The sequence below is a fragment of the Podarcis tiliguerta genome (genome assembly GCF_965153285.1).
Source record: "Podarcis tiliguerta genome assembly, chromosome: 1".
In the NCBI taxonomy this organism is placed as follows: Eukaryota; Metazoa; Chordata; class Lepidosauria; order Squamata; family Lacertidae; genus Podarcis; species Podarcis tiliguerta.
Window position 1 is genome coordinate 92,718,143 of NC_139534.1, and position 11,615 is coordinate 92,729,757.

Sequence of the window (11,615 nt, forward strand, 5' to 3'; positions counted from 1 at the left end):
ATTAGCCAATCACGCGGGGCCCATTGTGTAAATAATGTATGTATAGCTAGACGTTTTGGGGAAAGTTTCATTCATTGCTACTATGAGCTAAATAAAGAGCATGAAATTCACACTCAACTCTGAGTATATTTCAAAGACAAAATGAGACAAAAATATCTGTCCAGGTATGCACTTCCCCATGTTTTGTGGGCAACGCCATTTGTACTGAGAATTCCTTTTCTGTGATCTCAAGCAGGCAGGCATGGCCCTTGGTCTTTCTGTGGGGACAGCAAGCCTACCCTGTAGGGTACATTCTCCAATTGCTCCAGAGAAAAGGGAACAAGGAGGAAAGGAAGCCTGCCTCATCCTTTCCCAGTCTAATGCCCTCAGTATGTTATGGACTGCATCTCCCTTCAGTCCTGACTATTGGCCATGCTGGTTGATGGAACTTGGAGTCCAACAGCACGTGAAGGACACCAGGTTAGTGAAGTCTTGCATAGATAATGATCTGTCCTCAGATCACAGTGATGTGTAATTGTGCCATGAATGCACACATGCGAGCGTGCAGCTAGGGGCTCATGCAGTTCACAGGAATCATCACTCCCATGGTATCAGTATGGCTGCACGTGCTGAATAATGAACAGGCATTTAATCAGGCTCTTGAAGTGTTGTTAAATCAGCACCTGATTTGTTTCCATAGCTCTGCTGCACATTTCAGCAAAATGGAGTGCAATGGCCTCTCCACCCCCTCCCACCAGCAGTCAAAGTGGAACTAGAGCTGGATTTTCAAGTACTTTGGTGATCGTGCACATGTCTTTCGCGAAGCATCTTCATCGCTCTTCATTCATTTACATATATAATTGAGCATCATTCACTTGCTGCTGAAATATCCTTAAGTCTGATGTGATGTCCGTTTGGTAAGCAGACTTTATACACAGAAAGCTTCTATCTTTTGCTATAAGTTATCTCTTGCCCTAAACTGTGCGCTGCAATGGTTGCTGAGTTGTTCATTTTACAAATCCCCATATTGACACACAAATCTTTGTCCTGGCTGGCAGAGAGGACAACACATGGATGAGAGCGAAGCTAGCACTGAGCTAGTTATGGGCTTGGAGACAGAGTAACAAAGAGGGAACAAATTAAGTTGCAATGTTTTGGAAGTTGCCTGGGCGATTCAGCTGCAATACAAATGCTAGCTTTGTTTTTCATGTGAATATAGCATAACCAGTTTGCCCTAGTTAACAGTAGGACAGCAGAGAGCTCGTAGTTTCTTGCAACGCAACATCACACCCAAGGTAGGTTTTTAAAGAAATAGGGAAACATCCCATGAACGCAAAAGGAAGTGTTAAGAACTTTCACCTTGAAGGTTTTTGTTCATATTTATGAATGAAGCCTCCAAAATGGCCTTTCTCTAAATTTCTCTGAAATCATAGATGAAGGTGAATTATATCTTACTGGAATCTGTCACAGAAGGACTGCGGGCCCTCATGCACGATTAAGCAACTGAACAAGCACTTCTGCTATTTTTCTGAAGTGTCCACAGAGGCACAGAGAGATGATCCATTGCTTGACATGTCTTGAATCAAGATGGGGATGAGACTAAAATCAGGATGAAAACTCCTGTTTTCCTGCCAGTTCTCAGAGATGCTGTCATATGCACTCCTACATACTTGGGTTTTCAGTTTTCTTCCTGGCAGTTGTAATGTATCATTTTAGGTAATTACTTTACTGCTGGATTTTCATATATCATAGCTTTTTATTTCTAGCAGGGAAATTCCTTATAATTTAACTAAATGGCGAAAATAAATGTATCCGCAAGTACTTTGTTGCAGGGTGGTAGCAGGTTGGCGGGGGGTGTTGTTTTTCGCTCTTTGAACATACCCTTTTGATTAAAGAACAGAAACGCAAAGCCTCCATAAGCCACATTGAAAATATGGCCATATGTTCATCATTCTCAAGGAGGGTATTTCCGGGAAAGGAAGGGTGGTGTGGAAAAAAAACTGGCTTTTCTAGTTGTTTATAACAAAGTTAAAAACAATTTGCATGATAGGTGCTGGACTTGTTTGTCTGAAATTTGGCAGATTTCTTACCCAGGGACATCTTCCTCACGACCCCAGTTTTTAAACTGATTGCACCACTAGAAGAGGGTGTGTGTGTTTTATTTTTATTGCAGGGGAAGCGATGCACCCATCTTTGGGGATTTTAGCAGGTTTCATCTCCCCAGAAGGGGAAAGCATACCTGCAGTTTTCAACCCATTCTGGCAGAAAATAAAAAAGTTAGAGGGTGTGTGTGTATATATATATATATATATGCAGGTTTTGGTGTCCTCGGGTGTCTTCCCGTGTAAAAGTTGGGGTGTCTAGGCGACGTTTCGACGAGGTCTCACTCGTCATCTTCAGGCTGGTGCTTTCGGCTTCTTGTTACTGGAACAGAGCAGGATCTCAGTGTTTGAGTTCCTATAAATACTGTTGAGGAGGTGTGGTGTATAGCCTCCAATGTTCTGGGCAGAGAGGAGGTTCCCAGGCTAGTGTGCCTTTTCTTCTTTTGTTCCTTAATTACTTGAGGGATATCTTGAGTGATTTCTTGAGTGATTTCCTGAATCCCACTTAGGTGGGTCATTAGGTGTGGATTAGTTGCTAAAGCCTTCGTGTCTTGAACTCTTGAACTTTGTGAAGAGTTTTTCTGAGAAGATGGCTGTACTGCACTTGGTTGTGCTCTGGCTTGGCTTCGTGTATAGGGGCGAGCTGTGGTTTTGTGGCCTGTGCCAGCCAGATCTGTGTAGGGATTGCAGGGGAGTGCAGCATCCGGAGGTGCCACCCTGGTTTGGCTACTGGATGGTGTCTGTAGTTTATCTGTGGAGAGGGTCTGGGTTTGGGTCTGGTGTGGTTGATTGGTGATGGCGTTCTGTGTGCCTCTGGATCTGGTGTCAGATTTTGTGGGGAGGGCTAATTTCCAGATGTCTGGCAAGCGGGATGTGTCGTCACGCTTGTTCATGTTGTGAGGGTGTTTCTCTATCTCGATGGCTTCCATGATTATTCTCTTGTGGTGATGTTCCATGTTAAAGAGCAATTTGGAATCTGCAAAATTAATTTCGTGTCCTGTTTCTTTCATGTGTTGGAAAAGAGAGGAAGTTTTTTCTTCTTTTTTGACGGCATTCTTGTGTTCTGCGATACGTGCATTTATTCGTCTGTTTGTTTGTCCAATGTACGTGGCTGGGCAGACTTTGCAGGGTATTTCATAGACCCCTTGGTTTTCCAACTGAATTTTATCCTTGGGGTTTCTGAGGATATTGGCTATTTTTTGGTTGGTGCAAAAGGCTGTTTTGATATTGTGTTTATGGAGGATTTTGCAAAATCTCGCTAAATTTCTCGCCAAGCAACTTCAGCCCTATGCAGAATCCATCTCTTCACACGTTCCAAACTCCTTCCAGTTCATAGAAACAATAAAGAAGCAAAACCTACAACCCAATGACCTACTTGTGAGCTTCGATGTTGTATCTCTCTTCACACAAGTGCCCATTAATGAAGCCTTGACAGCCATTCAAAACAAATACAATCCCCCCGAATACATCTTGGACCTGACCAACCACTGCCTAACCAACACGTACTTCATCCACAATGGACAAAGATACAAACAGATAGAAGGAGCACCTATGGGATCACCCCTCTCACCGGTCATCGCTAACCTGTACATGGAACACTTTGAAACCAATGCTTTAGACAAGTCAGAACACAAACCCAAACTTTGGCTCAGATATGTTGACGACACCTTTGTAATTTGGCCACACGGTAAGGAAAAACTGGATAGCTTCCTCACACATCTCAACAGCCTACACCCCAAAATACAATTCACTATGGAAATAGAAGCCAACAACCAACTTCCCTTCCTTGACGTCCTAATCTACAAAAAACCTGATGGCTCCCTAGGACACACTATCTACCGGAAAAAAACACACACCAACCGCTACTTACATGCACAATCACACCACCACCCTGCACAAATAAACTCCGTAGCCAAGACTCTCATCTCCAGAACCAAACGCCTGGCTGACGAAGACCACTTGACAACTGAGTTACAGAATCTCTCAAATGTGTTAATTGCCAATGGATACCAGCAAAACAGGGTTACGAAGCTAATCCAAAAAGAAACACCCCCCAAAAACCAAGACACAGAAGAAAACAATGGCATAGCCCTCCTTCCTTATATCAAGGGCACTACAGATAAAATTAGCAAAATCCTCCATAAACACAATATCAAAACAGCCTTTTGCACCAACCAAAAAATAGCCAATATCCTCAGAAACCCCAAGGATAAAATTCAGTTGGAAAACCAAGGGGTCTATGAAATACCCTGCAAAGTCTGCCCAGCCACGTACATTGGACAAACAAACAGACGAATAAATGCACGTATCGCAGAACACAAGAATGCCGTCAAAAAAGAAGAAAAAACTTCCTCTCTTTTCCAACACATGAAAGAAACAGGACACGAAATTAATTTTGCAGATTCCAAATTGCTCTTTAACATGGAACATCACCACAAGAGAATAATCATGGAAGCCATCGAGATAGAGAAACACCCTCACAACATGAACAAGCGTGACGACACATCCCGCTTGCCAGACATCTGGAAATTAGCCCTCCCCACAAAATCTGACACCAGATCCAGAGGCACACAGAACGCCATCACCAATCAACCACACCAGACCCAAACCCAGACCCTCTCCACAGATAAACTACAGACACCATCCAGTAGCCAAACCAGGGTGGCACCTCCGGATGCTGCACTCCCCTGCAATCCCTACACAGATCTGGCTGGCACAGGCCACAAAACCACAGCTCGCCCCTATACACGAAGCCAAGCCAGAGCACAACCAAGTGCAGTACAGCCATCTTCTCAGAAAAACTCTTCACAAAGTTCAAGAGTTCAAGACACGAAGGCTTTAGCAACTAATCCACACCTAATGACCCACCTAAGTGGGATTCAGGAAATCACTCAAGAAATCACTCAAGATATCCCTCAAGTAATTAAGGAACAAAAGAAGAAAAGGCACACTAGCCTGGGAACCTCCTCTCTGCCCAGAACATTGGAGGCTATACACCACACCTCCTCAACAGTATTTATAGGAACTCAAACACTGAGATCCTGCTCTGTTCCAGTAACAAGAAGCCGAAAGCACCAGCCTGAAGATGACGAGTGAGACCTCGTCGAAACGTCGCCTAGACACCCCAACTTTTACACGGGAAGACACCCGAGGACACCAAAACCTGCATTCCTGTACCCGTGAAAATCTACGAAAGCATATATATATATATATATATATATATATTCACTCCAGGGGTGGGGTGGCTCTTTTGTCTGCAAATTTTGTTCACTTATGTGAGAAAAAAAGATTAGTATAGCCATTTTTTGAGGGGTGTATGTTAAAATAAAACTTCAGACTTAACAGATCAGTTTTATACCTGAATAACAAATTGAAACAGAACAGCGCAGAGCAGATCTGAAACGGATTGGGTTGTTTCAAAACATTGTGGACACAGATTCAAGGCAAACCTTGTGACTGCATGCCCCTATCACATATTTACTATTTTGCATATTATGGGATGTTATTACACATCCCTTAAGAAAATTTGGAATATAATTTAATTGATCATGGTTCTTCTAGAGGTGGGAACCTGTGTTTGTGGTAGTTCATACATATTTTTATGCAATCAGGAATTTGAAAACATAGTAGTCCATTTTGTTATTATTGTTATTTACGAGTGAAATACCCAGCATTATACCATGGGTGAAGTATGACTCTGTATATCCTAGAGACCTATGAGGTGGATTCCATGCATTTCTTTGCATTCTGTGTATATATAAACTTTGCAGCGTCAGCATCATACCCCACTCAACAGAAGCCTGGCTGCCCAGTGGACCAGTAGTGGATGGTTTTGTGTCCATGGAATCATTACTCCCAAATGAAGTACAGTGGTACCTCGGGTTAAGTACTTAATTCGTTCCGGAGGTCTGTTCTTAACCTGAAACTGTTCTTAACCTGAAGCACCACTTTAGCTAATGGGATCTCCCGCTGCCACTGCGCCACCGGAGCACAATTTCTGTTCTCATCCTGAAGCAAGGTTCTTAACCTGAGGTACTATTTCTGGGTTAGCGGAGTCTGTAACCTGAAGCATATGTAACCTGAAGTGTATGTAATCCGAGGTACCACTGTACTTTATTTTCCCAAAGGACAGATTATTAGTACAGTCGTACCTTGGATCCAAAATGCCTTGCTACTCGGACATTTTGGTTCCTGAACGCCTGAAACTCATAAATGAGTGTTCCGGTTTGCACACATTCTTTGGAACCCGAATATCCGGTGGGGCTTCCATGGCTTCTGAGTGGCTGCAGGAGCTTCCTGCAGCCAATCAGAAGCTGAGCTTTGATTTCTGAATGCTTTGGAAGTCGAACTTACTTCCAGAATGGATTCCGTTCGACTTCCAAGGTACAACTGTCATTCAGTAATGTGGAGATGGGAAAGGAGTACAGGCAACTCCCCCATTTGCAAGGGGGTTGTGTTTCAACGAACCACACGCATCGGTGTGGTGTGTGTAAGCCCACCCCGTTTCGGGGTCCAAAACAGTGCACATGCCAGTCGTTTTGCATGTGCTGAGCACACACAAATAAAGGGTTGCCTGTACAGTAAGAGGCTATATCTGTTCCTTGTCCCATGGGTTCCCAGTTTCAAGATGGCAGTCAGTCTTTGGCAAAACTCTAAACACTGACTAATCATGTTAGGTCCCACATGACTGGATATTCCTCATAATAAAAATAGAAAACAAGAATATCTCACATATTCTATATGTGTTCATGAGGGTCTGAACTGGTAGCGAGTGACCAGGAATGAGACCTTGGGGTTAGAGTGAATCGCTCAAAGGTGTGCAGTGGAAAGGGGATTGGAAAGGAAGCTGCCAATATCATGGTGCCATCATACAAATTGGCTGTGTGACCACACTTGGAGTACTGTGTACAGTTCTTGTTGCCTCACCTCAGAAAGGATATTGTAGAGCTGGGGAAGCTTCCCCCAAAGGACAACCAAAATGATGGAGGGGTTGAAGGAACTCTTCTATGGGGAAAGTTTAGAGAAAGGGTGAGTAAAAGGGGTCATGAGATATAAAAATTAGGTGTGGAGAAAGTGAATAGAGAAAAGTTTTTCTAATGCAGTGGTACCTCGGGTTACATACGCTTCAGGTTACAGACTCCGCTAACCCAGAAATAGTGCTTCAGATTAAGAACTTTGCTTCAGGATGAGAACAGAAATCGTGCAGCGGTGGCGTGGCAGCAGCAGGAGGCCCCATTAGCTAAAGTGGTGCTTCAGGTTAAGAACAGTTTCAGGTTAAGTACGGACCTCCGGAATGAATTAAGTACTTAACCCGAGGTACCACTGTATTGCTGGAACATGGACATCAAATGAAGCTGATTGTTGGACGATTTGGGACAGACAAGAGTCAGTATTTACACATTCCAGAGTTGAACTGTGGAATTTGCTCCCACAAAATATAGTGATTGCTACCAACAGTGTCAAATGAGGACTAGGTAAATTTATGGAGGGTAAAGCTATCAATGATTACTTAATCACAATAGCTATGTAACCTCCAGTGCCAGAGACAGTGTGCCTCTCTGGGAATTATTACTATTACTATTTAATTGCTATACCACTTAATATATAAAAATATATATCTAAAAGGTGTACAAAAAACTGAAGCATCAATGGACAACAAAAACAAAATACAAATACACAATTACATATACAAATTACATTAATGCAATGTTATTAATCGATATAAATCAATATCATTTCATTTTCCTTCTGACCTACCCTCGCCACCTCCAGGATCTTGTCCAGACTCCAAACAAACTCTCACCCATAAAAGTCTCACAACAAGCTCCTCGAGACATCACCCTGGTCTCTCACTCTAGACTTGCTTTTTATGGTTTCCCTCCCGTATGGATTTTTTTGTACGTGAGGTCAGACTGGTCTTATGATTGAAGCTCGTTCCACATTCTAAGCATCCGAATGGTTTTTCAACCCTGTGTGAATTATTTCATGTGGGGTGAGATGTGCCTTGCTAATGAAGCTCTTTCCACAATCCGAGTACTGATATGATTTCTCCCCTGTCTGAACAGATCATGAAGGCTGGGCTGAAACTGAACCATATATGGTTGTTGCTCTGAGGTCCACCTTGCAGGCTTCCCACATGCATCTGGTTGGCCGCTGTGAGAAGATGCTACTGGTCTCACCTGGGGTGCTTACATTCTAAGGCAACTTTCTCTGTTTCAAGGGGAGACTGACCTCTAGCGGCTGATACTGAGGACAGAAAATGAAGGTGGAAGGGAGGGTTCACTGGCCCAGCTGAAATCTTTCGGGCCGCGCTCCTCAAACAATTGAGCTTGAAAGGCTCTCTGTGTGTACTACCTGGACTTGGAATCAGCTTCCACTCACCACAGAACAGAAGTGGCTTCAATCCGCTGGAGATTTTGGCAACCGGACTTGGAGGAAGACAACTATTTTAGCCAATTCCCTCATTCCCATAAAATCCTCCGTTCCAACTCCCCTAGCCCTGCTGAGCAGATTTTTAGGTGGCTGCCACAAGAAAGGGAAACATGTGAAAATCACCTCTCCCTTTTGTTTGTGCCCACCCCGTGATAAGATATTTACAGACAAACAGAAGCGTGTGATTTTATTTCATTTTATTGTTCAGAGTTTCCTTAGGTCATGATTCTTATTTTCAAGGGTGGAAAGCTGTGGAAACACCTGGAGGACCTGGCTGAAAGGAAATGCTTCCCCTTTCAGTTTGAGGATGGTTATTTCCTTGAGCACATCATATTAGATAAAAGTGTTGCTTGGCAACGTGAAACATCAGAGAGACACTCAGCTCATATTTGGTAGTACATTTCAATCACTTAATCTGCATAGGAGAGTCAAGTCCTACACTGATGAAAAGAATGGATGATAAAAATAGGTGTAAAGATGCTCTGCTTCCACCCCACTCTTAAATTATCTCCCTCAAGCGAGCTCCGCTTATTCCAGATAGCATCTGGAATTGCAAGGCCTAAGGCAGGTAGGATTTCTTTTTCAAACAGCATGGATTTATCTAGCACAGAAATGAAAAATGCCACTGTAAGCATAACTGGGGTGAGCATTCACCATGAAGTCAGATTATACAGCGGCTAGCTATACTACATGAAAAACAGGTCACAAACCTGTCCATTCCACTTGTTGATAACTATATAAACGTGATCAGATAATAGGTAGAGATGGGACACAATGTACAGAAGACCTTACCTTGAGAAAGGGAGTCTTGCAGAAATGGAATGGAACAGATCACTCACATTTAAAGTTAATCCTACAAGAATCAAAGCTACCATCGGGTGGTGCTGTTGAACTTTAGAAAAACTTTAAATGAAAGAGCAGTATCTAGCAATGAATTCTGGGGTGCTTTGCTGTTGCCTGATGTACAATAAATACACAGCATACTGAAGCCCGAAATGCCATAGATCACTAGCTATGGTCATATTGATAATTTTCCTGATATCTGAGAGGATCGGGCAATCCTAGTTCCAAATATCAGTGGCAAGTTTCTTTGTTTCCCATTGCTGGACACTGGTTTATTCTAAAATGTATGATCATAGCAGTTACTCTTTGTTTTCTATAGCCAATTGTCTATTAAACATTCCAAAGGGAATATTGTCATTTCTATAAGTTTGGAGACTTGTTCGAACACAGTGTTTTTTCCACCATGAGAATGATTTCCTGGAGTTCTGGTTCCAGACTGACTTAATGGAGGCAGCTCCCATGACAGCAGGAGATTGTTGGTGAAGGAAAAACAAGGATGACTGAGGGTAATTATCCTTGCAAATTCCCCCTAGGGACAGTTTGTCTTAATACCTGGCCTTCGCTCAGGCATGGAATGGGGGGGGGGGGGAGGCGCTGAGTGTAAAAGCACTTTGCCCACCAAAAACCCTCCTACGATGCCATTAAGAACTTAATTGGACTAAAGTACAAGTGCATGCTAGAAAAGATGAGATAATAAACTGCGGAACAGAACCAAATACTTCATTCGGTGTAAAAGACGGGGGGGGGGGGAGAGCCTATGGTTTCTTTATATAAAGTTTTCTTCTCTACATTTATGATTCAGCAACCCTCCTCTGAATGTTAGTTCAAATTATATCTGTACAAGTGAGGATAGAAGAAGGATTATAGATATTGAATATAACATTAAACAGAACTATGTGTGTAAAAAAAGGGGGAAAGGGAGGGAATCTCTATTTTGCAAAAGATTTATGATGGAAACTTAGAGCTGACTCTTCCCCATCCTCTATTATTTACAGAGTGAACTGAATAACGCTAAAAGGACTTGGAATTTAATTTAATTGGAAGTATATTTGCTCATTTATCTTCAGTTGGACGGAAGCATGAAAGAAGTCTGTGAACTTGCTAAGGAACTAATAAGGTTCATTACTGAGTCATCTGCAGTTTGACAGACCACTCTTCTTCCCTGACCGAGAGTAAAAATGGCAAAAACAGGTTATTTATTGGGACAGAGTGACTTTTGCTGCTGTTGTTAAAGTTGCAAAACAATGAAGCACGGGACAGAGTGAGGGAGAAATTTCTGGAGCAACATTATCAGCTCTGCCCAAGGCATGATGGATAACAGCAACAACCGGGGAAAAGACACGTAATATTTTACGAGAACAAGAAGAAACACCATGGACAGAATAATTGCCACACACAGGAAGAACAAGGTTATAGTTTGAGTGCCTCACTTGTAGCTTTATAAATCATTTAATGTGTCAACATTAATTGCAGTTGTTGCATAATGTGATTATTATTATTATGACTGGAATGTAATTGAAATTAGTATGATTTTGGAAGGCAGAAATAAAGAAAACCATCAACCATCAACTCTAGCATGGGGCGGGGGGGGTACTTTATATAAATTATATAGTTCAGTAGTTGAACGATTGGTATTTGTAATTGTATTATAAACTGGTATTGTTATAATGAGGCTATTATTGGATCGTAATTGAAAACTAATTAAAAAATTATGAAAAAATAAGAAAGAGAATGATTTCCTGTGGCAGAATATACATCAAAATATATCAAAATTAAAATTTACTTAGATCCTGAGTAGCTTTCTCTCTCTCTCTCTCTCTCTCTCTCTCTCTCTATCTCTCGCCCTCTCTCTCTTGTGTGTGTGTGTATCCATGTATTCCTACATACCTATAGATATTTTCTGTCAAATCCACCTCAATTTTAAATCTGACATAACCATAACAAGTTGGTGGAACAAACATGGTGTGTTTAGAATGTGGTTTTCATGTTAGAGAGGAGGAATGAGGAAATAATGTTATTAAATAGACTTTGGATTAGCCTCTACTCATCATCATTTATAAGTGCTTTTCTGGGCTGTGTATACCTTTAAAGCATATTCAAAGCATGTTCTTTCCCTCAAAGTATTCTGGGCTCTGTAGTTTCTACTTATAGAGTCCCAATTCCCAGCAACACTTAACAAACTACAGTGCCCAGAGTTCTTTGAGGGGGGGAATGCACTTTAAATGTGTTCATTTGCTGTCATCTGCAGACCAATTGAAT